This window comes from Trachypithecus francoisi, unplaced genomic scaffold (assembly GCF_009764315.1).
Source record: "Trachypithecus francoisi isolate TF-2019V2 unplaced genomic scaffold, Tfra_2.0 Lachesis_group7, whole genome shotgun sequence".
NCBI classification, from domain to species: Eukaryota; Metazoa; Chordata; class Mammalia; order Primates; family Cercopithecidae; genus Trachypithecus; species Trachypithecus francoisi.
In genome coordinates, this window is record NW_022681472.1 from 45,601,483 (window position 1) to 45,611,659 (window position 10,177).

At 40.8% G+C, this 10,177-nt stretch overlaps 1 non-coding gene across 1 annotated transcript; it reads right to left on the reverse strand.

Moving 5' to 3' along the window:
• Nucleotides 1–9,439: 9,439 nt before the first annotated feature.
• LOC117079754 lies at nucleotides 9,440–9,544 on the reverse strand. Its single transcript, XR_004435597.1, has one exon. It is a non-coding gene; the product is annotated as a U6 spliceosomal RNA (small nuclear RNA).
• Nucleotides 9,545–10,177: the final 633 nt, after the last annotated feature.

Genomic DNA, 10,177 nt, shown 5'->3' on the forward strand with positions numbered 1-10,177 from the left:
CTGTAACAATGGAAAACACCACCAGGCAGAACTCAGGCAGAACCCATGAAAGGGTCATCTGGACCTGCCCTAGCCAGAGGGCTCAGCCCACCCCAGTGCTCAGAATGCATTCTGGCAGACCTCATACCACAGGCTAAAGTGCTCTGGGGTCCTAAATAAAGTTGAAAGGTGGTCTAGGCCATAAGGACTGCCATTCCTGGGCAAGTCCTGGTGCTGTGCTGGGTTTGGAGTCAGTGGACATAGGGGGCACGTGACCTCGTGAGACACCAGCCAGGGCAGCCAATTAGAGTGCCTGCACCACCCTTCCTCATAACGCCACGCAGCAGAGCTCCAAAGAGACACCTTCCTTCTGCTTGAGGAAAGGAAAGGGAAAAATAAAGAGGACATTGTCTTGCATCTCGGACACAAGCTCAGCCACAATAGGACAGGCATCACGCAGAGTCCTGACGTCCCCATTCCAAGGTCTAGCTCCAGGATGACATTTCTAGATATACCGTGGGCCAGAAGGGAACCTGCTGCCTTGAGGGGAAAGACCCAGTCTTGGCAGGATTCATCACCTGCTGACTAAAGAACCCTTGGGCCCTGAAAAATCTGCAGTGGTAACCAGGCAGTACTTGCTGTAGGCCTTGGGTGAGACTCTGTGCTATACTAGCTTCAAGTGTGACCAAGCATATTCCCAGGTATGGTGGCTACAAGGACAGACTATTGTTTGAGAAAAGCAGAAGGAAGAATAAAGGGGTCTCTGTCTTGCAGCTTAGGTACCAGCTCAGCCACAGTGGGGTAGAGCATCATGTGGGCTCTTGGGGGTTCCAGATTCCAGGTCTTGTCTCTTATATGGAATTTCTGGACCTGCCTTGGGCCAGAGAAAAGTCCAGTGCCCTAATGAAAGAGTCCCAGACCTGGCAGCATTTACCAAATTGACTGAAGAGCCTTTGGGCCTTGAATGAACAACAGCAGGTAGCCAGACAGTACTTGCTGCATGCCTGGGGTGGTGGTGGCCATGGGAGAGACTCCTATGCTTGTGGAAAGGGAAGGGGAGAATGGGAAGAACTTCATCTTGTGGCTTGGGTGCCAGTTCAGCCACAGTAGAATAGAGTACCAGGTAGATTCCTAAGGGTTCCAACTCCAGGCTCGGGCTTCCACGTGGCATCTCTGAATGCCCTCAGGACCAGGGGAATCTTACTACCCTGAAGGGAAATATAGCCTAGCTGGTTTTGCCACCTGTTCATTGTAAAGGCCTAGGACCTTGAGTGAACCCAAGTGGTAACCAGGCAGTGGGCCACGGATGAGACCCAGTGCTGTGCTGGATTTAGGTCTCACCAAGTGCAGTAACAGTGTTAGTAGCCACAGGGGTGCTTGTGCAACACCTCCTGGAGCTCCAGGCAGCTCAGAGGAGAGAGAAAGACTCCATTTGTTTAGGAGAAAGTAAGGGAAGAGAACAAGAGGCTCTGCCTGGCAATCCAGAGAAGTCTACCAGATCTTACCCAAGACCAGCAAGACAGTACCTCTTTGAGTCTGCAAGAGCCACAGTGTTACTGGGCTTGGAATGCCCTCTAATCCAGATACAGCTGTGGTGGGAAAAAAAAAATTAGACCACAATTCTCAAGTCCTTTTGAATAACTGAAAAGTCTTCCCAAGAAGGGTGAGTACAAACAAGCCCAGACTGCAAAGACTACAATAAATACCTAACTCTTCAATGTCCAGACACTGATGAACATCCACAAGCATCAAGACCATCCAGGAAAACATGACCTCATCAAATGAGGCATCAGTGAAAAATCCCTGTCCCACAAAGACAGAGATATTGCGACCTTTCAAAAAGAATTCAAAACAAGTGTTTTGAGAAATCTCAAAGAAATTCAAGATAACACAGAGAAGACATAGAAAAGGAATTCAAAATCCTATCAGATAAATATAACAAAGACACTGAAATAAGTAAAAGAAATGAAGCAGAAATTCTGGAGCTGAAAAATGCAACTGACATGCTGAAGACAGCAGAGCCACTTAACATCAGAACTGATCAAGCAGAATTAGTGAGCCTGAAGACAGGCTATTTGAAAATACAGTCAGAGGAGACAAAAGAAAAAACAATAAAAAACAATGAAGCACACATACAAGACCTAGAAAACAGCCTCAAAAGAGCAAATCTAAGAGTTATTACTCTTAGAGAATAAGCAGAGAGAGAAATAGGCATAGAAAGTTTATTCAAAGGTTGTGCAGGATCTGGATTTTATGCAAAAGAAAAAAAAAGTTTATTCAAAGGGATAACAACATAGAACTTCCCAAACCCAAACTTAGAGAAAGATGTCAATATCCAACTACAAGAAAGTTACAGAACACTCACAGAATTAACCCAAAGAAGACTACCTCAAAGCATTTAATAATCAAACTCCCGAAGGTCAAGGATAAGGAAAGGATCCTAAAAGCAGCAAGAGAAAACAAATGAATAACATACAATGGAGTTCCCATACGTCTGGCAGCAAACTTTTCAGTGGAAACCTTCCAGGCCAGGAGACAGTGGCACAGCACATTTAAAGTGCTGAAGGAAAAAAAAATTCTACCTTAGCATAGTACATCTAGCATAAATATCCTTCAAACATGAAGAAGAAATACAGACCTTCACAGGCAAACAAAAGCTGAGGGATTTTATCAACACCAGACCTGTTTTATAGGAAATGCTAAATGGAGTTCTTGAATCTGAAAGAAAAGTATGCTAATGAGCAATAAGAAATCATTTGAAGGTACAAAACTAACAGGTAATAGTAAACACAGAGAAAACACAGAATATTATAGCACTGTAATTATGGTGTGTAAACTACTAATATGTAGAAAGAGTAAAAGATGATCCAATCAAAATAATAACTACAATTTTTCAAGACATAGATACTACAACAAGATATAAATAGAAATGAAAAAGTTAAAAAGCAGGGAGACTAAATTAAAGGGTAGAGTTTTTATTAGTTTTCTTTTTGCTTGCTTGTTTACGCAATCAGTGTTAAGTTGTCATAAGTTCAAAATAATGGGTAATAAGATGTTATTTGCAAGCCTTATGGTAATCTCAAATCAAAACATACAATGGACACACACACAAAAAAACAAAAAGCAAGAAATTAAAACATACCACTAGAGAAAATCACCTTCGCTAAAAGGAAGACAGGAAGGAAGGAAAGAAGGAAGAGAAGACCACAAAAGAACCACAAAACAAAATGTCAGGAGTGACACCTTACTTAACAATAGTAACATTGAATGTAAAAGGACTAATATCTCCAATCCAAAGACATACAGGACTGAATGGATAAAAACAACACCCAACAATCTGTTGTCTAATAGAAACATACTTCACTTATAAAGAAATAAATAGGCTGAAAATAAAAGGATTCAAAAAGATATTCCATGAAAATGGAACCCACAAAAGAGCAGGAATAGATCTATACTTCTATCAGCCAAAATAGATTTGAAGACTACAAAAAGAGACAAAGAAGCTCATTATATAATGATAAAGAGGTCAATTTAACAAGAGGATATAATTTTAAATACGTATCACTCAACATTGGAGCAACCAGGTATCTAAAGCAAATATTATTAGTGCTAAAGAGAGATGGACTCCAATAGGGTAATAGCTGGGGACATCTCAACACTCCACCTTCAGCACTGAATGAATCATTCAAACAGAAATTCCACAAAGAAATACTGGACTTAATCTGCATGATATAACAAATGGACCTAATAAATATCTACATAACATTTCCTTAAAACATTCAAAAATTTAAAGTATAATAATATAAAGTATCTTCTCAGACCACAGTGGAATACGATTAGAAATTAATAACAGGAGGAATTTTTGAAACTATACAAACACATGGAAATTAACAATATGCTCCTGAATGGTCACTGAGTCAATGAAGAAATTAAGATGAAAACTGGAACTTTTTTTGAAACACATAATGGAAGTTCAAAATACCAAAACCTATGGAATACAGCAAAAGCAGTACTAACAGGAAAGTTTATAGCTATATAGTATTATCAAAAAAAGTAGAAAAACTTCAAATAAACTAATGATTCATTTTAAAGAACTAGAAAAGCAAAGGCAAACCAACTGCAAATTAGCAGAAGAAATAATAAAGATCAGAGCAGAGATCAATGGAATTGAAACGAGGAAAACAAAGAAGATCAATGAAACAAAACGTTGGTTTTTGAAAAGATAAAATTGACAAATCTTTAGCCAGACTGAGAAAAAAGAGAAGACCCACATAAATAAAATCAAAGACAAAAAAGGAGACATTATAACTAATACTGCAGAAATTCAAAGCATCATTAGTGGTTACTATGAGCAACTATATCCCAAAAAATTGGAAAACCTAGAAGAAATGAAAAAATTCCTAGACACATACAACCTACCAGAATTTAACCATGTAGAAATCCAAAAACTGGGCAGACGAATAACAAGTAATGAGATCAAAGCCATAATAAAAAAATCTCCCAGCAAAGAAAAGCCTGGTACCCAATGGCTTCACTGCTGAATTCTGCCAAACATTTAAAGAACTAATACCAATCCTACTCAAAGTATTCCGAAAAACAGAAGAGGAGAGAATATTTGCAAACTCACTCTATGAGGCCATTATTACCCTGTTACCAAAACCAGGCAGACACATCAAAATAAATAAACAAAAATAAAAAATAAACCGCAGGCCAATATCACTAATGAATACTATTGCAAATATCCTCAACACAAAATACTAGCAAAGTGCATTCAACAACACATTAAAAAGATCATTCATCATGACTAAGTGGGATTTATCCCAGATGCAAGAATGATTCATCATACGCAAAACAATGTGATACATCATATCAACAGAATGAAGGACAAACACCTATGATCATTTTAATTGATGCTGAAAAAGCATTTGATAAAATTCAACATCCCTTCATAAAAAAAACCTTAAAAAAATTGGATATAAAACTCAACATAATAGAATCTATATATAGCAGATCCACATCTAGTATCATACTGAATGGGGAAAAATGTAAAGCGTTTCCTCTCATACCTGGGACATGACAAAGATGCCCACTTTCACCACTGTTATTCACCATAGTACCGGAAGTTCTAGCTAGAGCAATCAGACAAGAGAAAGAAATAAAAGGCATCCAAATTGGAAAGGAAGAAGTCAAATTATCCTTTTCAGATGAGGTGATCTTATCTTTGGAAAAACCTAAAGACTCCACCAAAAAACTATTAGATTTTATAAACAAATTCAGTAAAGTTGCAGATACAAAATCAACACATAAAAATCAGTAGCATTTGTATTGCCAACAGTGAACAATCTGAAAAAGAAATCAAAGAATTAATTCCATATACAATACCTAGAAATAAAATTAATTACCCAGAAATTAACCAAACTGGAAGATCTCTACAGGGAAAACTATAAGAAATTGATGAGGACACAAAAAAGTGGAAAGATATTCCATGTTCACAAATTGGAAATATCCATATTGTTAAATCGTCCATATTATCCAAAGCAATCTACAGATTAAATGCAATCTCTATCAAAATACCTATAACATTCTTCACATAAATAGGGGAAAAAAATCCTAAAATTTATATAGAACCTAAAAGACTCAGAATAGCCAAAGCTATCCTGAGTAAAAAGAACAAAACTGGACGAATCACATTACCAGGCTTCAAATTATATTACAGAGCTATAGTGACCAAAATGACATGGTATTGGCATAAAAACAAGACATAAAGATCAGTGGAAGAGGGCTAGGCACAGTGGTTTATGCCTGTAATCCAAGCACTTTGGGAGGCTAAAGCAGGTGGAACCCTTTGTGTCAGGAATGGATGGGTTCTTGGTCTTACTGACTTCAAGAATGAAGCTGCGGACCTTCGCGGTGTTACAGTTCTTAAAGATAGTGGATCCAGAGTTTGTTCCTTCAGACGTTCAGATGTGTCTGGAGCTTCTTCCTTCTGGGGGATTTGCGGTCTCGCTATCAGGAGTGAAGCTGCAGACCTTGGCAGTGAGTGTTACAGCTCTTAAAGACAGCGCGTCTAGAGTTGTTCATTCTTCCTGGTGGGTTCGTGGTCTTGCTGGCTTCAGGAGTGAAGCTGCAGACCTTCGCAGTATCACAGCTCTTAAGGGCAGCATGGACCCAAAGAGTGAGCAGCAGTAAGATTTAGGGCAAGGAGGGAAAAAACTAAACTTCCACAGTGTGGACATGGACCCCAGTGGGTTGCCACTGGTTGACTCGGGCAGTCTGCTTTTATTCCCTTACCTGGCCCCACCCATATCCTGCTGATTGGTCCACTTTACAGAGAGCTGATTGGACCGTTTTGACAGGGTGCTGATTGGTGCATTTACAATCCTCTAGCTAGACATAAAAGTTCTCCAAGTCCCCACTAGGTTAGTTGGATAGAGTACCAACTGGTGTATTTACAAACCCTGAGCTAGGCACAGAATGCTGATTGATGTATTTGCGATCCCTTAGCTGTACATAAAGGTTCTCCAAGTCCCCACTAGACTCAGCAGCCCAGCTGGCTTCACCTAGTGGATCGTGCATGGGCGCTGCAGGCGGACCTGCCCGCCAGTCCCTAGCGGCCCCTGCACTCCTCAACCCTTGAGTGGTTGATGGGACTGGGCGACATGGAGCAGGGGGTGGTGCTGGTCGGGAGGCTCCGGCCGCGCGAGAGCCCACTGCGAGTGGGGGTGGGAGGCTCGGACATGGCGGGCTGCAGGTCCCCAGCCTGCCCTGCAGGGAGGCAGCTGAGGACCGGCGAGAACTCGAGCGCAGTGCCGGTGCACTGGCACCCTCTGCAGCTGCTGGCCCGGGTGTTAAGCCCCTCACCACCCTGGGCCAGTAGTGCTGGCTGGCTGCTCCGTGTGCAGGGCCCACAGGGCCCGCAGAGCCTGTGCCTGCCAGAACTCGTGCTGGCCCACAAGCACCACGGGCAGCCCCGGTTCCCTCCGGCGCCTCTCCCTCCATACCTCCCTGCAAGCAGAGGGAGGCGGCTCCAGCCTGGGCCAGCCCAGAGAGGGGCTCCCACAGTGCCGTAGCGGGCTGAAGGACTCCTCAAGCACTGCCAGAATGGACCCGAGGCCGAGGAGGCGCCGAGAGCCAGGCTGCTAGCACGTTGCCACCTCTCACCTTGATGTCAGGAGTTTGAGATAAGCTTGGCCAACAGGGTGAAACCCTGTTTCTACTAAAACTACAAAAATTAGCTGGGCGTGGTGGCTTACACCAGTATTCCTAGCACTTTGAGCACTTTGGGAGGCTGAGGAGGGCAGATCACTTGAGGCCAGGAGTTTGAGACCTGTCTGGCCAACATGGTGAAACCTTGTCTCTACTACAAATACTACACTTAGCCAGGTGTGGTGGCACGCACTTGTAATTCTAGCTACTTGAGAGGCTGAGGAGGAAGAATCGCTTGAATCCGAGAGGTGGAGGTAAAAGTGGGCCGAGATCTCACCACTGCATCCAGCCTGGGCGACACAGGCAGACTCCATCTCAAAAACAAAAACAATGGAACAGAATAGAGAACCTAGAAACAACTCCATACATCTACAGTCATTTTCGACAAAGGTGCCAAGAACATACATTGGAGAAAGGACAGTCTCTTTGATGAATGGAGCTGGGAAAACTGGATAGCCATATGCAGAAGAATGAAACTAGACCTCTATTTCTCACCATACACAAAAATCAAATCAAAACGGATTAAAGACTTAAATCTAAGATCTGACACTATGAAACTACTAAAAGAAAACATTGAGGAAGCTCTCCAGGACATTGTGCTGGGCAAAAGAGATGTTGAGTAATACCCTAAAAGCACAGGCATTCAAAACAAAAATGGATAAATGTGATCACATCAAGTTAAAAAGCTTCTGCACAGCAAAGGAAACAGTCAACAAACAGACAACCCACAGAATGGGAAATAAATATTTGCAAACTATACATCTGACAAGGGATTCATAACCAGTATATATAAGGAGCTTGAACAACTCAATAGGAAAAATTATAATAATCTGAGTTTAAAAAGCACAAAAGGGCCAGGCACAATGGTTCACATCTGTAATCCCAGCACTTTGGGAGGCCAAGGCAAGAGGATCACTTGAAGCCAGGAGTTCAAGACCAGCCTGGGCAACATGGTCAGGCTGTTTTTTTTTTTTTTTTTTTTTTGTAGAAACCCCATCTCTACAAAAAAGAAAATAAAAAAAAAAAAAAGAAAATTTAGCTGAGTGTGGTGGTGCACACCTCTAGTCCCAGCTATTCAGAAGGCTGAAGTGGGGGGGATTACTTGAGCCCAGGAGTTCGAAGTTGCAGTGAGCTATGATCAAACCACTGCATTCCAGCCTGGGTGACAGAGCAAGACCCTGTCTTAAAAAAAAATTTTTTTTAATGGGCAAAAGATGTGAATAGACATTTATCAAAAGAAAACATACAAATGACAAGTATATGAAAAGGTGCTCAACATCACTCATCACCAGAGAAATGCAAATCAAAACTACAATGAGATATCATTTCATCGCAGTTAAAATGGCCTATATCCAAAAGACAAGCAATAACAAATGCTGATGAGGATGCGGAGAAAAGAGAACCCTTGTACACTGTTGGCAGGAATGTAAATTAGTACAGCCACTATGGAGAATAATTTGGAGAGTCCTCAAAAAACTAAAAATAGAGCTACCACATGATCCAGCAACGCCACTGATAGGTATATACCCTAAAGAAAGAAGATCAGTATATCTAAGATATACTTGCACTCCCATGTTTATTGCAGCACCGTTCACAACAGCCAAGATTTAGAAACAACCTAAGCGTCCATCAACAGACAAATAAAGAAAATGTGGTTTATGTACACAACATAGTAGCATTCAGCCATAAAAAAGAATGAGATCCTGTTATTTGCAACAAAATGGATGCCACCGATGTCATTATGTTAAATGAAATAGGCCAGGTACAGAATGACAAACTTTGCATGTTCTCACTTACTTGTGGGAGCTAAAAATTAATTGAACTAACAGAGAGAGTAGAATGATGGTTACAAGGCTGGGCAGGGTAGTGGGGAATTAAGGAGTGGAGTGGGGATGGTTAATTGGTACAAAAGTATAGACAGAATTGGATCTAGTATTTAACAGCACAAGAGTGACTATAGTCAACGATAATTCATTAAACATTTAAAAATAACTAAGAGTATAATTGCATTGTTTGTAGCACAAAGAAAGGATAAATATTTGAGATGATGGATACTCCATGTACCCTGATGTGATTATTACTTATTGTATGCCTGTATCAAAATCTCATGGACCTCATAAATATATATACCATGTACCCACAAAAAATAAAAATAAAAAAATTAAACGAATTTTCTGGATTAGATTGGCATAACTTTCAGGAATTTATGTGTTTATTTTTAATTTGTGTGGTTACATAGTAGGTGTATATATTTAAAAATATGGAACCCTTTCACGAATTTGCATGTTACCCTTGGGCAGGGGCCATGCTAATCTCTGTATTGTTCTAATTTTAGTACATGCGCTGCAGATTTAAGCACTGCTTTCGGAATTTAAGTACTTTATTTTATTATTATTTTTTTTTGAGACGGAGTCTCACTCTTTGGCCCAGGCTGAGTGCAGTGGCCTGATCTCAGCTCACTGAATCTCCGCCTCCGGGTTCAAGCGATTCTCCTGCCTCAGCCTCCTGAGTAGCTGGGATTAAAGACACGTGCCACCACGCCCTAGGCTAGTTTTTGTATTTTTTAGTAGACACGGGTTTCACCATGTTAGTCAGACTGGTCTGGAACTTCTGACCTCAGGTGATCCACCAGCCTCGGCCTTCCAAAAGGAATTTAGGTACTTTAAAATGCTGTTATGTATGTTAATGGAAAAGTATCTACATGCTTCATTTTCAGAACCAACCACATTCAAATGAAATGAGTGCGTCGAACCGACAAAAGCTCAAAAAAAAAAAAAAAGAAAAACATATAATTCTTAAAAGTGGTTAATATACTCTCAGATTGCATAACCCTGGTGGCAGTCTGAGTCCTGATTTTCTTTTAAGCTGCCAAGACTCTAAAATACCTGCTCATTACAAGTCTGTTCAGTGACAACATTCAGTAAAACTTACATTTGTTTTACAAAATTATATTGAAATATATAAACGTACGTGTATTTTAAGCACAAAAATA